At 45.3% G+C, this 17,621-nt stretch overlaps 1 protein-coding gene across 4 annotated transcripts in view; it reads left to right on the forward strand.

The window, feature by feature from the left end:
• LOC124615449 (hemicentin-1-like) overlaps nt 1-17,150 on the forward strand; it is a 1,163,225-nt gene extending 1,146,075 nt beyond the window's left edge. For all 4 annotated transcript variants that reach the window (XM_047143342.1, XM_047143345.1, XM_047143344.1 and 1 more), the window contains one exon: nt 17,019-17,150. The gene's annotated coding sequence lies outside the window, so the exon portion shown is untranslated. The remainder of the gene's footprint in view (nt 1-17,018) is intronic.
• Nucleotides 17,151-17,621: the final 471 nt, after the last annotated feature.

Raw genomic sequence — 17,621 nt, forward strand, 5'->3', positions numbered from 1 at the left:
CATCTACAAAGGCTAGGCGGTCCACTAGAACCCTGTTGTCCTTATTGTCCTCCCCATGGGTCTTTGGTATTCCCATTTTCTCGTTTATTGCTCTACACTGCCTGATCACTTCGTCCAGTGCTATATTGAACAACAATGGTGACAATCCATCTCCCTGTTTAACACCAGTCTTGATCTCAAATTCTTCTAACAGTGCTCCTCTGAATCTCACCCTTGCTTTTGTGTCTGTCAGACTTTCTTTTATGAGTTCTTGTGTAGTTCCATCTAGTCCACTGTTCTTCAGGATCCTAAGGCCAGTATTTGATATTTGATGGTGTAATAGGGAACTTTGTCAAATGTCTTCCAATATTTGATCAAATCTAGGGCCTCGCTGTAGATTTGATCAAAGAAGTCGCTTGTCTTCTGTTCGCTGCAATGTGACATGTTACCACATGGAGCGCTAGCATCGCTGCAGTGTTTTTATAAACATTGCCGGTAAATACAATTGGTGTGTGTTGACAACTACAAAATTAATAGAGATATATGAAGCTGATGAGGCGCTTTGCAACATGAGGCACCCTGAATACCAAAATAGATTTAGAAGATTGGAGACCTGACCTGACCTAACATAAACCTCTCCTGTAGCAAGGAATCGGAGTGTTAAAGTGAGCCTGTCTTCTGCAGATGCAGCATTTCTTAAGTGAATATTGTGCTTTATGATATGAGGTTCAATGGTTCAAATGGCTCTGAGCACTATGCGACTTAACTTCTGAGGTCCTCAGTCGCCTAGAACTTAGAACTAATTAAACCTAACTAACCTAAGGACATCACACACATCCATGCCCGAGACAGGATTCGAACCTGCGACCGTAGCGGTCACGCGGTTCCAGACTGAAGCGCCTTTAACCGCACGGCCACACTGGCCGGCTGATATGAGGATACACTACACTGAGCACATACAGAAATGTATGGTCATCCACTCTTAAGTAATTAACGTATGACTTGACGTCCTCTACTATACGTTCACGTAACAAGTTTTGTTGAATGCTTTTATCGTGTCGTCATAGAACCTATGGCTTCACCCATATTAGATTAGTTTTTCGTTCCATGGATCCGTGCTGAGGAGATCCTTGTGGATGTGGAATATGTCAATTTCTTTTAAGCTGAAATAACAATACTAATAGTATGAATATATACATCATTTGTTTCTATTAAAAATTTCGTCAATGGAGTAGAAGGAGTTGGCCACTAGTAAGTCTTTCAGGCTCCTTTTAAACCTTTATTTGTAACTAAATTTTTTGTGTTTGCTGGCAAATTATTGAAGATGAGTGTTCCTGAGTAGTGGACCCCTTTTTGAACTAAAGTAAGTGCTTTTAAGTCCTTGTGCAGATTATTTTTGTTCCTGGTATTGTATGTACTAACTGAGTTGTTTGTTGGAAAAAGAGATGTATTATTTAGGACAAATTTCATTAAGGAGTAAATATATTGAAAGACAGTAGTTAGTATAGCGACTTCTTTGATGAGGTTTCTATAGACGTCCGTGAATTTACTCCACAGATAATACGTATTACACGCTTTTGGACTCTGAAAGCTTTTGTTTGACTTGAAGAGTTACCCCAAAATATTATACCATAAGACATTATGGAAAGAAAGTAGGCAAAGTATGCAAGATTTTTTATTTTTAAGTCGCCTATGTCTGCTAACACTCGAATTGCAAATACAGCTTTGTTAAGGCGTTCCTGCAGTTCTGTGGTGTGCTCCTCCCAACTGAGTTTATTATCAAGTTGTAATTCCAGGAATTTAAGACTGTCAACCTCGTATGTATAGTTCCTTTTTTTCCCCCCACTTCTCTTCCGCATGTGCACACGATGCAATTGTGGTACATGCAACTGCTGCAGTTAATAACAAGTTGTTGTTGTCAGCCATCTTGAACTTTGACGAAAAATATGATGACAGTGTAATATCCCCTCTGGCGCTACGTCAAAGATCTTTGTCAAATATATTTGACGGAATGTTTGATCACATCTTTGATGAAATGTTTGACAAAGAAATTTGATAATGTAATACCGGCCTAACAATACTTACAATTGAGGTACTGCATTTCCTAGCACGCCGGTCGGGTATCCCGTAACCGAACACCGCTTCAGTCTTGCTCTTTGCCGTAGTTCTGTCTTTTAATAGTACTTATACCGACGGATGGCGCTCGTTGAAGGGTGAGAAATGTCAATCACGTGTTGCGTTTGTGGCGCTACTTTTAATGTGCGCGCTGGCGCCAGTGTGTCACCCAGCACAATGCTGCTGCTCGCCCATTATGTCGGGCCACAATACGTGGTGGGGGGGGGGGCGGAAGAGGACAGGGAAGGGGGCAGCCAGCCACACGGCGCCTGCGAGTCGCCCGCACCGCACGGGGCGTTAAATTCGAGGCGCAACGCGTAGCCGGTGGGAGCCGCTCGGCGCCAGTATTTAACGCCAGCGGCCGCCAGGTGCGACCCGCTTTTCGAGAACATATTTACTTTCTCGCGCGCGCCCGCGGAGCTAAATTTTCCTGGCGAAATGGCTGCCATATTCGCCATTGTGCGACCTGAATCCTGCGCAGTCCACTGTTCCCCTGCAAAAGAGCTGAAGCGGCAATGTGAGGCTGCTCTTTTAATTTCATTTTTGTCACTCCGCACCCCGAGCTCTACAGTTGGTTGTTTCGGCTGTACGAGTACAGAATCAAAGGGGAACTGGGTACAGCGTCTGGGAGCTCGTTGAGAAAATAGTTTTGTTAAGGCTAGGAAGGTAACGGGAAAAGTAACACGAAAAATGGTGAAGGGTTTGTCTTTATCGTCCTGTCAACTATAGTCGCTTGAAACGGGAAGAATACGAGACGGAGCGTCAAAGGAAACGCACTGTTGGTAAGGGCTGCTCATTAAGAATTTCCTGTGCCGCATTACTCAAGCCTTAACAGCTAATGAATCCGTTCTACATTCTACATTCATACCAAAGGAAAGAAAGGATGGTTTTCAACTTTAACGCTCCTTTGACAATAAAATAATGAGGTAAAAAAAATTATGTTAGCTGGGCACAAATAGTGGTAGAAGGCAAACACAGACTCCATTGTCTTAGAACGGGCTCTTTATCTGTTCTTCAGACCCAATTTTACACCCCTCTGCTGCCTTACTGGCGGGCTAATTGACCGGTACTGAATTTTTGTCCTGATTATTTTTTCTGTGTGGTAAGCAAAGTTGCGTTATTCCTACACCAAGTGTTCTGTTTCTGCAAACGATCTACACTCCTGGAAATGGAAAAAAGAACACATTGACACCGGTGTGTCAAACCCACCATACTTGCTCCGGACACTGCGAGAGGGCTGTAAAAGCAATGATCACACGCACGGCACAGCGGACACACCAGGAACCACGGTGTTGGCCGTCGAATGGCGCTAGCTGCGCGGCATTTGTGCACCGCCGCCGTCAGTGTCAGCCAGTTTGCCGTGGCATACGGAGCTCCATCGCAGTCTTTAACACTGGTAGCATGCCGCGACATCGTGGACGTGAACCGTATGTGCAGTTGACGGACTTTGAGCGAGGGCGTATAGTGGGCATGCGGGAGGCCGGGTGGACGTACCGCCGAATTGCTCAACACGTGGGGCGTGAGGTCTCCACAGTACATCGATGTTGTCGCCAGTGGTCGGCGGAAGGTGCACGTGCCCGTCGATCAGGGACCGGACCGCAGCGACGCACGGATGCACGCCAAGACCGTAGGATCCTACGCAGTGCCGTAGGGGACCGCACCGCCACTTCCCAGCAAATTAGGGACACTGTTGCTCCTGGGGTATCGGCAAGGGCCATTCGCAACCGTCTCCATGAAGCTGGGCTACGGTGCCGCACACCGTTAGGCCGTCTTCCGCTCACGCCCCAACATCGTGCAGCCCGCCTCCAGTGGTGTCGCGACAGGCGTGAATGGAGGGACGAATGGAGACGTGTCGTCTTCAGCGATGAGAGTCGCTTCTGCCTTGGTGCCAATGATGGTCGTATGCGTGTTTGGCGCCGTGCAGGTGAGCGCCACAATCAGGACTGCATACGACCGAGGCACACAGGGCCAACACCCGGCATCATGGTGTGGGGAGCGATCTCCTACACTGGCCGTACACCACTGGTGATCGTCGAGGGGACACTGAATGGTGCACGGTACATCCAAACCGTCATCGAACCCATCGTTCTACCATTCCTAGACCGGCAAGGGAACTTGCTGTTCCAACAGGACAATGCACGTCCGCATGTATCCCGTACCACCCAACGTGCTCTAGAAGGTGTAAGGCAACTACCCTGGCCAGCAAGATCTCCGGATCTGTCCCCCATTGAGCATGTTTGGGACTGGATGAAGCGTCGTCTCACGCGGTCTGCACGTCCAGCACGAACGCTGGTCCAACTGAGGCGCCAGGTGGAAATGGCATGGCAAGCCGTTCCACAGGACTACATCCAGCATGTCTACGATCGTCTCCATGGGAGAATAGCAGCCTGCATTGCTGCGAAAGGTGGATATACACTGTACTAGTGCCGACATTGTGCATGCTCTGTTGCCTGTGTCTATGTGCCTGTGGTTCTGTCAGTGTGATCATGTGATGTATCTGACCCCAGGAATGTGTCAATAAAGTTTCCCCTTCCTGGGACAATGAATTCACGGTGTTCTTATTTCAATTTCCAGGAGTGTATTTTATTGTTTGAATTTTAGCTTTTTACTACGACTTTATCTAGTTACTCTTTCTTGACGTGTCCATAGAATTTTAGTCTGCATATTTTCATACATGAATAAATGTTGACATACAGATTTGTGATGCTGGTCTCGGCGGAGGTTCGAGTCTTCCCTCGGGCATGGGTGTGTGTCTGTTTGTCCTTAGGATAATTTAGGTTATGTAGTGTGTAAGCTTAGGGACTGGTGACCTTAGCAAGTAACTCCCCTAAGTTTTCACACACATTCGACTTTCAACTTTTTTCGATTTACTTATTCACGTTCAGTTTTTATGGTCCTCCATCTGTATTATTTGCACCTAAAATTTATTTGCTATCTTTCCGTTGCTTCTGTTTGGATTTTTTTATTGTCTCTTTTTGCATCTAAACTAAAGACACTCAGCATGAATAATGGTGTTATAGTGTTACACTTTCTCTATTTTGAGATGCATTTGTTGTCGTTGGTACCGGTTAAGTTTTAAATCTGATTCCATTTTCTGAGAACGAATTTCGTAGTCTTTCCCAGACCACTTTCCAGCATACTTCTCGCATAAATAATTTAACAAAGAAACATTATTTTGTGAATTATATTGGAAGTGTTGCCCAGCCTACCATTGCCAAGAGATACAGCTGGCAATGCAACATAAAGTCTTCATCTTATTCCTTTTTCCTCTAGGTTTATCCCGTAAATGAAAGCGTTTCTGTCCATCTATGATCAATTAAGAGGACGAATCAAAAAGTAAGTTACACCAGTGGTACGGTTCCTGCACTTAACTTAGGATGCACTTAGCATGTAATAGATACACGAAACCCTCGGTTGCCAAATTTACATTTATTGTAATTTTAATTAACGTGGAAGTCATAAAAAGACAAAACATGGAGGCAAAATGTACGCATCTAAAGGCTACTTAAAAAAGGAATAAAATCACTTAAATTTGTTTCCACAAGAGGAGAATACAACGTCTCAGTTCGGACCTCGCTAACTCTTACATTTTATTGACATTAAATATAACAAGATAAATAATCATACATGTGACGAGAACAAATGAAAAACACTATCAATCTTTACAGATGAGAATACGACTATATCCGCGAAGGTTCGCGCCCTGGCAAGAGAGATACTTAACTTCAACATATAAGGTGATTACACTAAGCCCTAATTCCACTCGACAAACGCTCGTAGTAACGATATAAGCGAGACAAATGTACTGAAGGAGGATAGCCGGATGTGCCGTAGTAAAAAGGGCCACCGTCAACCCGGTCAGGACGCGACCCCCGTGAACACGTCTGTTTCAGCTACCTGCAACATACACAGAGTCATTTGTAGCTTCTTAAAAACAATTAACACGAGAAGGCACAACGGGTAACACGCTAATAAAATACAAACGACTACTTCACAGAACTAGCTCCTCTTTAGACAAAGCAAACAGCAGAATATTAATAACACGTAAAATACTTCTAACCTACAACAAACTAAGGTACCACGTAATAGAATATCGTCTTGAGCTCATAGAATACTCAGTTTGACTTGCCTGTTTATAGGTCTTACAACTCAACAGTGTCAACTTAAGCAAACCCGCGAATACAAAACTCTAAATATGACAGGAATAATGATTGAAGCCACTGACAATGCTAGGCTGCCACACAGAGGAGAAAATAGTAATTTACAGCGGCACACAACCGACCTTACATCTCCAATTTACTACAATCAGAATAAACAATTTTGTGTATAATAATTACTTATAGTACCATGACAACCTTTGAATAACACTTATTACCCAAGGTAGGTGCTGGTATCGAAGGCACCTTTAGTAATACAGAGTTCGAGTGTATTCACTTATTGGAAGGGTTTCAACTTTACATCCCTTTCTACATGGCCCTCTGTTTACACACTTCTATAACTTCTGCAACTAAATAAGGGCGTATAAATGCACATATAAGTGAGACAGATTTACGCAGAATAAAACAGTACCTTAGTATGGCGCAAATGGCTTCATTTGCTTTACACGTGGCATATATTCACCATTCAGTAATTACGAAATATATTCAACAACAAGTGAGAGCAAGACGTCGCCGTGGTATCAGCTATTTATTTCACATAATTTCCCGCACAGACACAAGGCAGACGAAGCGTCTTCACATGCAACAGCGGCGAGCATCACACATTTCCTCCGTCACGCCTTACACACATCTCAATTTCAATAGCCAGTAACAAGAACCTGTACATGCCCTCGCAGCAGAAAAACCACAAAACACAGTGTACCACCGCGATACCAAACCCGAGGTCCCATCAAGTCACTGCCGGGATCTCTCGCTGACCCTGCCCATAGCGTACAGGTGTCGTACCACAGGCCTCATGGTAAACGTCAGAAAGCCACCTCCGACCCTGCCAATATTCACACCGCTGTCTCTGTTCTCTCTCCGTTAACCATCCGACGACCGGCCTGAATCTTGGAAGGCAAAGACGGTGACCCCATCGATGGCAGCGATCTACATCTACATCTACATGTACATCCATACTCCGCAAGCCACCAGACGGTCTGTGGCGGAGGGTACCTTGAGTACCTCTATCGGTTCTCCCTTCTATTCCACTCTCGTATTGTTCGTGGAAAGAAAGATTGTCGGTATGCTACTGTGTGGGCTCTAATCTCTCTGATTTTATCCTCATGGTCTCTTCGCGAGGTATACGTAAGAGGGAGCAATATACTGCTTGACTCCTCGGTGAAGGTATGTTCTCGAAATTTTAACAAAAGCCCGTACCGAGCTACTGAGCGTTTGTCCTGCAGAGTCTTCCACTGGAGTTCATCTATCTTCTCGGTAACGCTTTCGCGATTACTAAATGATCCTGTAACGAAGCGCGCTGCTCTCCGTTGGATCTTCTCTATCTATTCTATCAATCCTATCTGGTACGGATCCCACACTGCTGAGCAGTATTCAAGCAGTGGGCGGACAAGCGTACTGTAACCTACTTCCTTTGTCTCACTAGGGGTAAGATAGATACTGCCTACAGGAAAATTAAAGAGACCTTTGGAGAGAAGAGAACCACTTGTATAAATATCAAGAGCTCAGATGGCAACCCAGTTCTAAGCAAAGAAGGGAAGGCAGAAAGGTGGAAGGAGTATATAGAGGGTTTATACAAGGGCGATGTACTTGAGGACAATATTATGGAAATGGAAGAAGATGTAGATGAAGATGAAATGGGAGATACGATACTGCGTGAAGAGTTTGACAGAGCACTGAAAGACCTGAGTCGAAACAAGGCCCCGGGAGTAGACAACATTCCATTAGAACTACTGACGGCCTTGGGAGAGCCAGTCATGACAAAACTCTACCATCTGGTGAGCAAGATGTATGAGACAGGTGAAATACCCTCAGACTTCAAGAAGAATATAATAATTCCAATCCCAAAGAAAGCAGGTGTTGACAGATGTGAAAATTACCGAACTATCAGTTTAATAAGTCACAGCTGCAAAATACTAACGCGAATTCTTTACAGACGAATGGAAAAACTGGTAGAAGCCGACCTCGGGGAAGATCAGTTTGGATTCCGTAGAAATGTTGGAACACGTGAGGCAATACTAACCTTACGACTTATCTTAGAAGAAAGATTAAGAAAAGGCAAACCTACGTTTCTAGCATTTGTAGACTTAGAGAAAGCTTTTGACAATGTTGACTGGAATACTCTCATTGACATTCTAAAGGTGGCAGGGGTAAAATACAGGGAGCGAAAGGCTATTTACAATTTGTACAGAAACCAGATGGCAGTTATAAGAGTCGAGGGGCATGAAAGGGAAACAGTGGTTGGGAAAGGAGTGAGACATGGTTGTAGCCTCTCCCCGATGTTATTCAATCTGTATATTGAGCAAGCAGTAAAGGAAACAAAAGAAAAATTCGGAGTAGGTATTAAAATTCATGGAGAAGAAGTAAAAACTTTGAGGTTCGCCGATGACATTGTAATTCTGTCAGAGACAGCAAAGGGCTTGGAAGAGCAGTTGAACGGAATGGACAGTGTCTTGAAAGGAGGATATAAGATGAACATCAACAAAAGCAAAACGAGGATAATGGAATGTAGTCAAATTAAATCGGGTGATGCTGAGGGAATTAGATTAGGAAATGAGACACTTAAAGTAGTAAAGGAGTTTTGCTATTTAGAGAGTAAAATAACTGATGATGGTCGAAGTAGAGAGGATATAAAACGTAGAATGGTAATGGCAAGGAAATCGTTTCTGAAGAAGAGAAATTTGTTAACATCGAGTATAGATTTAAGTGTCAGGAAGTCGTTTCTGAAAGTATTTGTATGGAGTGTAGCCATGTATGGAAGTGAAACACGGACGATAACTAGTATGGACAAGAAGAGAATAGAAGCTTTCGAAATGTGGTGCTACAGAAGAATGCTGAAGATAAGGTGGATAGATCACATAACTAATGAGGAGGTATTGAATAGGATTGGGGAGAAGAGAAGTTTGTGGCACAACTTGACTAGAAGAAGGGATCGGTTGGTAGGACATGTTTTGAGGCATCAAGGGATCACAAATTTAGCATTGCGGTGCAGCGTGGAGGGTAAAAATCGTAGAGGGAGACCGAGAGATGAATACACTAAGCAGATTCAGAAGGATGTAGGTTGCAGTAGGTACTGGGAGATGAAGAAGCTTGCACAGGATAGAGTAGCATGGAGAGCTGCATCAAACCAGTCTCAGGACTGAAGATCACAACAACAACAACAACTGCTTCCAGTTGCTGACCTGCTATTTTGTAGCTAGATGATAAGGGATCTATCTTTCTATGTATTCGCAGCACATTACACTTGTCTACATTGAGATTCAATTGCCATTCCATGCACCATGCGTCAATTCGCTGCAGATCCTCCTGCAATTTTCCATTGTTACAACCTCTCGATACACCACAGCATCATCTGCAAAAACCCTCAGTGAACTTCCGATGTCATCCACAAGGACATTTATGTATATTATGAATAGCAACGGTCCTATGACACTCCCCTGCGGCACACCTGAAATCACTCTTACTTCGGAAGACTTCTCTCCATTGAGAATGACATGCTGCGTTCTGTTATCTAGGAACTCTTCAATACAATCACACAATTGGTCTGATAGTCCATATACTCTAACTTTGGTCATTAAACGACTGTGGGGAACTGTATCGAACGCCTTTCGGAAGTCAAGGAACACGGCATCTACCTGTGAACCCGTGTCTATGGCCCTCTGAGTCTCGTGGACGAATAGCGCGAGCTGGGTTTCACACCATCGTCTTTTTCGAAACCCATGCTGATTCCTACAGAGTAGATTTCTAGTCTCCAGAGAAGTCATTATACTCGAACATAATACGTGTTCCAAAATTCTACAACTGATAGACGTTATCGGTCTGTAGTTCTGCACATCTGTTGGTCGTCCATTCTTGAAAACGGGGATGACCTGTGCCCTTTTCCAATCCTTTGGAACGCTACGCTCTTCTAGAGACCTACGGTACACCGCTGCAAGAAGGGGGGCAAGTTATTTCGCGTACTCTGAGTAAAATCGAAGTGGTATCCCATCAGGTCCAGCGGCCTTTCATCTTTTGAGCGATTTTAATTGCCATTCTAAGTGCGAGAGCACTGGTGCCAGCCGCGCCACGGTTTAACTAGCTCACTGCGAAAGCAAGCTGTGTCTTGTCCGTGGCTAACGTCTAGCACGTGACAGTAGCTGCTGACATGTTCGATAGTACAGGTGATGCGGTATCTCGTAGTGTTGTTTGTGCAGAGCGGGGGCTCGATGACGCGTCTACTGGACGTTCAGTCCATATAGGGGGTGCGTGCGACGATGAGATTTCTAGGGGCTACACGGCTTATTTGTACTGATATTCATCGTGAATTCACTGCTGCATATGGAGAGCACACAGTCTCTCGCCCAGGCGTTGCAAAGTGGCCTAATCAATTTAACACAGGACGCACGGATCTCAATCTCTCTGAAGAACATCGTGAAGGGAAGGCCCGCTACGTCCAGTACCCTTGCAACTGTTGACCGTGTGGATGTGTTCGTTAAAGAGGATCGGCGCATAACACTGCAGGAAACTGCCAGTATGCTGAACATTTCAAGAGTGGTTCAAATGGCTCTGAGCATTATGGGACTTAACATCTGTGGTCATCAGTGCCCTAGAACTTAGAACTACTTAAACCCAACTAACCTAAGGACATCACACACATCCATGCCCGAGGCACAGGATTCGAACCTGCGACCGTAGCGGTCACACGGTTCCAGACTGAAGCGCCTAGAAACGCACGGCCACACCGGCCGGCTCTGAACATTCTCCATTGATAACAAACACCTTGGACATCGTACACTGTGTGCCAGATGAGTCCCACGACTGTTCACAAGGGACAGCGATTCCAACCGTCACTAGCATTTTTGGAACGGAATTCTGTCGAAGGCAACGAGTTTCTGCGTTGAGTCGTCACAGAGGATGAAACGTGGGTCCACCACTTTACCCCGAAACAAAGAGAGCATAGATGGAATGGGTGCACACCACCCCAACATAACAAAAAAAAAAAAAAAAAGCTAAGGTCCAACCTTCAGCGGGAAAGGTGATGGCGACAGTGTTCTTTGACATGGAGGGTTTGGTGCACGTGGAATTAATGCCGAAAGATACGACAATAAACTCTGCTTCCTACTGTCCAACATTGCACCGTTTGCGTGAGTCAATTAAAGAAAAACGCCGGGTGAAATTGAGCGCCGGTGTGATTTGGTTGCACAGTAGCGTAACACCATTCTCGGCCCACCAAATTTCAGAACTGCTGCAGCAATACAAGTGGGAGGTAAGACAACATCCTCCATACGGTCCAGACATAGCGGCATGCGATTATCATGTGTTCGGCAAGATGAAAGAGGATCTCGGTGGATAACGATTCCGGAACGATCAGGAGATGAAAACTGTATCCACGCGGTTATATACTGCTGGGGGTGAAAAGTTGGTTATCCGTTCCGAGAAATGCTTTCAGTCTCTTGGGGACTATGTGGAAAAGTGAACTTACACCGTATGTTGCAATAGCCGTGTTGCGTATGTGTATGTGGTTTAATAAATGGCAATATCTTGGAAGTGTAACTCACTTTTTGAGTCGCTTTCGTCTTAACTTAACAGAGGTCGTGTGTGCCGTATTTGTGAGAAATGTTTAAACTTCCTTGTGCGCCTATTCATATTGGTATAGTTTGTATGACAAGCAACTGAACAAACAGCACACCATTTGACAGGAAAAATTAGGAAAAGGCTGAAAATTATGCTCAGGTTTTACAGTATAGAAGAACATCAATGGTCAATTCAGTACACTGCCTCACTACGCAGCGCTCAGCACGTCAGTTTAAATAAGGAGATAAGGGACTGTTATATATTAATAGGCACAATCAGTTTTCGGCTTACTGGTTACATAATAGACGGTAATAAGAAATAATCACATTTTCTAAGGACATACAATAGCCTTTCGAAAGGTGGATTAATATACCGTTACAGCGAGAGAGTCCCCAGAAACCCTGTGATGGATTGACAAACATGGGTGATTAGCGTTTAATGTCCCAGTCGACTATGAGGTCACAGGGTAAGGAGCACACGCTGTAATTGATCGAGATTGGGGAAACATTCTGGCCGTGGCTTTTACAAAGTAACCTTCAAAGAAAACTGCATTTGTCCTAACTGATCTAGGCACAGCATGGAAAACTTGCAGCTGGATGGTAGACGTAATTCTGAGTCTCGGTGTCCTCCAATGAGAAACCAGTGTGTTAACCTTGTGGGAGTCAACTAAGAATATATTTTTCTGGAAAGTTATTCCTGCCACTCTCTTTCTGGTTAAGATTCACAGTTATTTTCAAGCACTTCATCCGCCTTTATAGTCACCGATAAGTATATCATGCAGGACTGCTGAGGCATATGATATGGTTCAACTGTATCACATGCGGTGGATTGCAATCTCTTATTCCATAAACGCACCGTCCTGCAGATTTTCGAATGTTGTCTTCAACCGAAAGAAATAGGGCCAAGTACGTGAATTATCTCGAAACACGCATTTCACTGTGTAGTGATTCACAATTCGCTTTACGCTGAAGAGCCAAAGAAACTGGTACAGCCGCGCGGAGTTGCCTTGCGGTTTGAGGCGCCATGTCACAGATTGCGCCGCCCCTCCCGCCGGAGGTTCCAGTCGTCCATCGGGCATGGGTGTGTGTGTTGTTCTTAGCATAAGTTAGTTTAAGTAGTGTGTAAGTCTAGGGACCAATGACCTCAGCAGTTTGGTCCCTTAGGAATTTACTCACATTCGAAATGGCTCTGAGCACTATGGGACTTAACATCTATGGTCATCAGTCCCCTAGAACTTAGAACTACTTAAACCTAACTAACCTAAGGACAGCACACAACACCCCGCCATCACGAGGCAGAGAAAATCCCTGACCCCACCGGGAATCGAACCCGGGAACCCGAGCGTGGGAAGCGAGAACGCTACCGCACGACCACGAGATGCGGGCTCACATTCGAACATTTGAATCTGGTACTTCAGTCTAACATCGTCCAGGGCCCCCTCAAGCATTCAGAAGTGCAGCAACACGACGTGGCATTGACTCGACTAATGTCTGAAGTAGTGCTGAAGGGAACTGACGCCATGAATGCTGCACGGCTGTCCATAAATCTGTAAGAGTACGGAGGGTGGAGATCTCTTCTGAACAGCACGTTGCAAGGCATCGCAGATATGCTCAATAGTGTTCATGTCGAGGTAGTTTGGTGGCAGTGAAAGTGTTTAAACTCAGAGAGTGTTCCTGGAGCCACTCTGTAGCAGTTATGGACGTGTGGGGTGTTGCTGTCCTACTCGAATTGTTCAAGTCTGTCTGAATGCACAATTGGTTCAAATGGCTCTGAACACTATGGAACTTAACATCCTTTGAGCCGAACGGTTCTAGGCGCTACAGTCTGGAACCGCGCGACCGCTACGGTTGCAGGTGAGAATCCTGACTCGGGCATGGATGTGTGTGATGTCCTTAGGTTAGTTAGGTTTAAGTAGTTCTACGTCCTAGGGGACTGATGACCACAGAAGTTAAATCCCATAGTGCTCAGAGCCATTTGAACCTTTCGAACTTAAAATCTGACGTCATCAGTCCCCTAGACTTAGAACTACATAAACCTAACTAACCTAAGGTCATCAAACATATCAATGCCCGAGGCAGGATTCGAACTTGCAACCGTAGCAGCGGCGCAGTTCCGGACTGGAGCGCCTAGAACCGCTCGGCCACAGACGCCTGCTGCACAATGGGTATGAATGGATGAAGGTGATCAGACAGAACGCTTACGTACGTGTCTCGTGTCAGAGTCGTATCTGTACGTATCAGAGATCCCATATCACTCCAATTGCACATTCCAAACACCATTACAGAGTCTCCACAGCTTGAACAGTTGCCTGCTGACATGCAGCCTCCACGGATTCATGATGTTGTCTCCATACTGGTACACATCCATCAGCTCGATGCAATTTGAAACGAGACTCGTCCGACCAGGCAACATGTTTCCAGTCATGAACAATCTTATGGCGGTATTGATGGGCCAAGGCGAGGAGTAAAGCTTTGTGACGTGCACTCATGAAGAGTAAATGATTGGGCCTTCGGCTCCGGATGGCAATGTCGACGACGTTTCTTGGAACGGTTCGTTCGCTGACGCTTTTTGTTGGCCAGGCATTGAAATCTGAAGCAGTTTGAATGTAAATTTTTGCCATCTTATTTTTAATGCTTTAGGGCTTCAAATAATGTTAATCTTAGTGGAAACATTTCCATCACTACTCATTGAGAAAGTGAAGTCTGACTTACATTTATGTTACTGTCATTTACTAGTATGCTGAAAATCAGACTGTATGACTTAATTTGCGTGTAATTGCACACCGATCTCACAATTTAGAGAAATCTGAATCTGCCGCGTAATGGCGGCGAATTGTTGGCCGCCAGCGATGTTATTTCTCGAAGCTGGCACTTTAAGTAAAATCTTAGATTAGTTTATTATTTGACATGGAGGGTGCCATTATTTCGTAAATAACCACAAAAGAGATGCGTAATACACATATTATTCTTATTTCCCACAGAACAGACCTGTATACAACAACGTAAGTAATAAGCGTCTACCTTCGGCTACATCCAGAGACGAAGTTGTTTAATGTTTGATCTTGTTTATCATTTCAAGAAGAAGATCTCAGTGTTTATTACATAATGTGGTATTCGTAGACATTACGGCATATTTTCTATTCTTTGCCTAAATAACTGTAATTTCTTTACGATTACTCTCACGTAGGCGATGTTTATCACATTTTCAGCGTAACGTATATTAAAAATAACAATCAGATGTCACCCGTAGTGTTCTTCGCTGTGATGTGTTTAACATTTTACGTTATTTAAAATGTTCATCAATATGGGGACACTATAGATGGAACAGACTGTCAAGTTGGATGACTGTCGGTGAGAAGAAAAGCGATGTTGCGGTACAGTAGTCTCATGTGTTCGCAGATGTAGGCTCCACCTCTTCCTCTGGGCCAAAGCTTCTAATACTAAACATCTTAGTAACCGTGAAAATCAGTGTAAATTTCCTCGTCATCTGCATTCCGTTCTATGGCCTTCCTCCAGCGCGAAACAAGAGCGTGGTTGCCCTGTCGAATACCAATCCTTGTATTACTGTCCGAGCCATTGCTTCACTGTGTGAATACTCCTCATGGTCCTCAAAACGTCTTCCACGAATTCTTTTCTTTCTTTCTTTCTTTCTTTTGCTTCTGCCTTTTTTCCCACGGAGACGCGGGGTCGGCATGGTTAATCGGATGTGGCAATGTTAGTTTAAGGGGTGGCCAGATGGCCTTCCTGCCGCTACCCCGTACCCCCCGGAAGGAATTAGTGTACCCCAACTGTCGGCGATTAGTATAATCCATGTAATAGTGCGAAAATGTTCAGATGTCTGCGAGCCGTGTAACTGAGGCGGGACGTGGGGACCAGCCCAGTATTCACCTAGGGGATGTGAAGAACCGCCTAAAAACCACGTCCAGTCTGGCCGGCACACCGGCCCTCGTCGTTAATCCGCCGGGCGGATTCGATCCGGGGCCGGCTCGTCTACCCGAGTCCAGGATGCAGCTCTCGGCTGACCTGTCGGGTAAAAACGTCTTCCACTTGTTTGGGCCATTAAAGGATGCCATTCGTGGAAGTCAGAAGTCTCCCCGACTGCTGCAAATCGTGGAGCTCCGCCGAAAATCCTTCTGATGATCTCACTCTCTATGCCCAGCGACTAATTGTCGGCAGCAGATGCTCCATACACTTTGCACAAATGTTTGTGAATATTCCCCACAGTTTTATTCTCTGCACTGAGAAATTCAATGACGGCACGTTGCTTGTAACGTACATCACTTACAGACGCCGTTTTGAAACTGGCCTGCAGCTACGCTATCTGTCGGAAGTGACGGAAACTTGGCGCTCTCACTCAGGAGGCTTCAAATAATACACACACAACGTTTAGCATTCGTTGCATTGTTTCCGGCTGAGAAAAAAAATGCGGTACATTACTTTCTGGGTAACCCCAGTAATGTGTTCCATAATGAAGTCATGTGTTACACGGACGTGTCCAATAGCGACACGAATAGCTGTTTCGCTGGAGATGGTTAACATCACACAAAATCACCTTATGGTCCCCGGCCGATTCACATTCTCACCTAGCTTGACCTGTCCGCAGCCCCCTTCCATGTCCTCATGCTGGCAAATTTTTAGATTCACGCGGGAAGTCGAACTCGTAAATGTGGATCCGCACTGAGGGTTGTTGATTCATTGCCCATCGAAGCGAATCAATTATATCAATGTATGGTGCCTGTTCTTTCGGACATGTCCGACGCCACGTATTCGTATAACAAGTTCGCAGTGTTGTGGCTCTACTTCTCGTCTTTTCTTTTCCTGTTTTGTTTTACAAGTTCGAAGCGAGTAAAACCTACCGTGAGGAAACTGACGAAAGTTTTCCATCTTGGTGAATCCAAGCAATCGTAGGGTGTGCTGGGAGCGAGAGAATTTTCCATTCGCCTGTAGGGTTAGCTGCATCAGTTACATCCTCATGTACCTGTCCGCAGTGCCTGCGGTCCAGCATTATGCGTCCAGCGGTGCATCAACGGGCTGCTCGCTTGCAGGCAGACTGGTGACCCGCCAATAATTTGGCCCTCAGCTCTCCAATTACACCGGCTGGCCTGCCCACGCCGGCGGCAGGCTGATGCCGCTAGTTGAATTAATCGCCGCGATTAATTACGGAGGAGAGGTGAGCTCGCTTCCTCGTTGAGCAGCGCTCTACTTGTGGTTGCAGGTTGAGAGCGGTCCGGGCGGACGGGGAACCGCCGACTGCTGCGGTCTTCAGGCGATGCCAGCGCGGCGGCTGCGGCAGCGGCGGCGGCGGCGACGACGACATCGACGGCGCCTCACCTCCCCCCGGGAGGCCTGCAGTCACTCTCTACCTGTGGATCGACAATATTCGTGTGCTTGCGAGAGAGAGAGAGAAAAAGAAAAAAAAGATATATAACGTTTCTATTGTCACAGATGTTTACAAAAAGTTGTAGAGAGCGAAGGAAGGAAATGGACCCAGATATGGTTATATTGTTAAGTCTTGAATTGTTCATTTCTTTTTTGTTATGTTTTCGGACAGATTTTAATAGAGCTATACATGCGAGCTGCATCGGGGAAAACTTGGGCTGTTGCTGCAACGGACCCGGGAATCACCTGTCGATACCTATCTGCATCAAGCGGCTGACTTAGTTACCACGTTACAGGGTAAGTTCTCGAATAAACACTACCAAAGATGTAGAGGGGGCTTTGAGAGGCCCATCGTAATTTCAGGTACTATTCCTAAATATTAGCAAAGTGTGGGGAGATGTCAAACAAAATTAATTCGTTCTGCACTTCCGAAAGAAAA

This window comes from Schistocerca americana, chromosome 5 (assembly GCF_021461395.2).
Source record: "Schistocerca americana isolate TAMUIC-IGC-003095 chromosome 5, iqSchAmer2.1, whole genome shotgun sequence".
Lineage (NCBI taxonomy): Eukaryota > Metazoa > Arthropoda > Insecta > Orthoptera > Acrididae > Schistocerca > Schistocerca americana.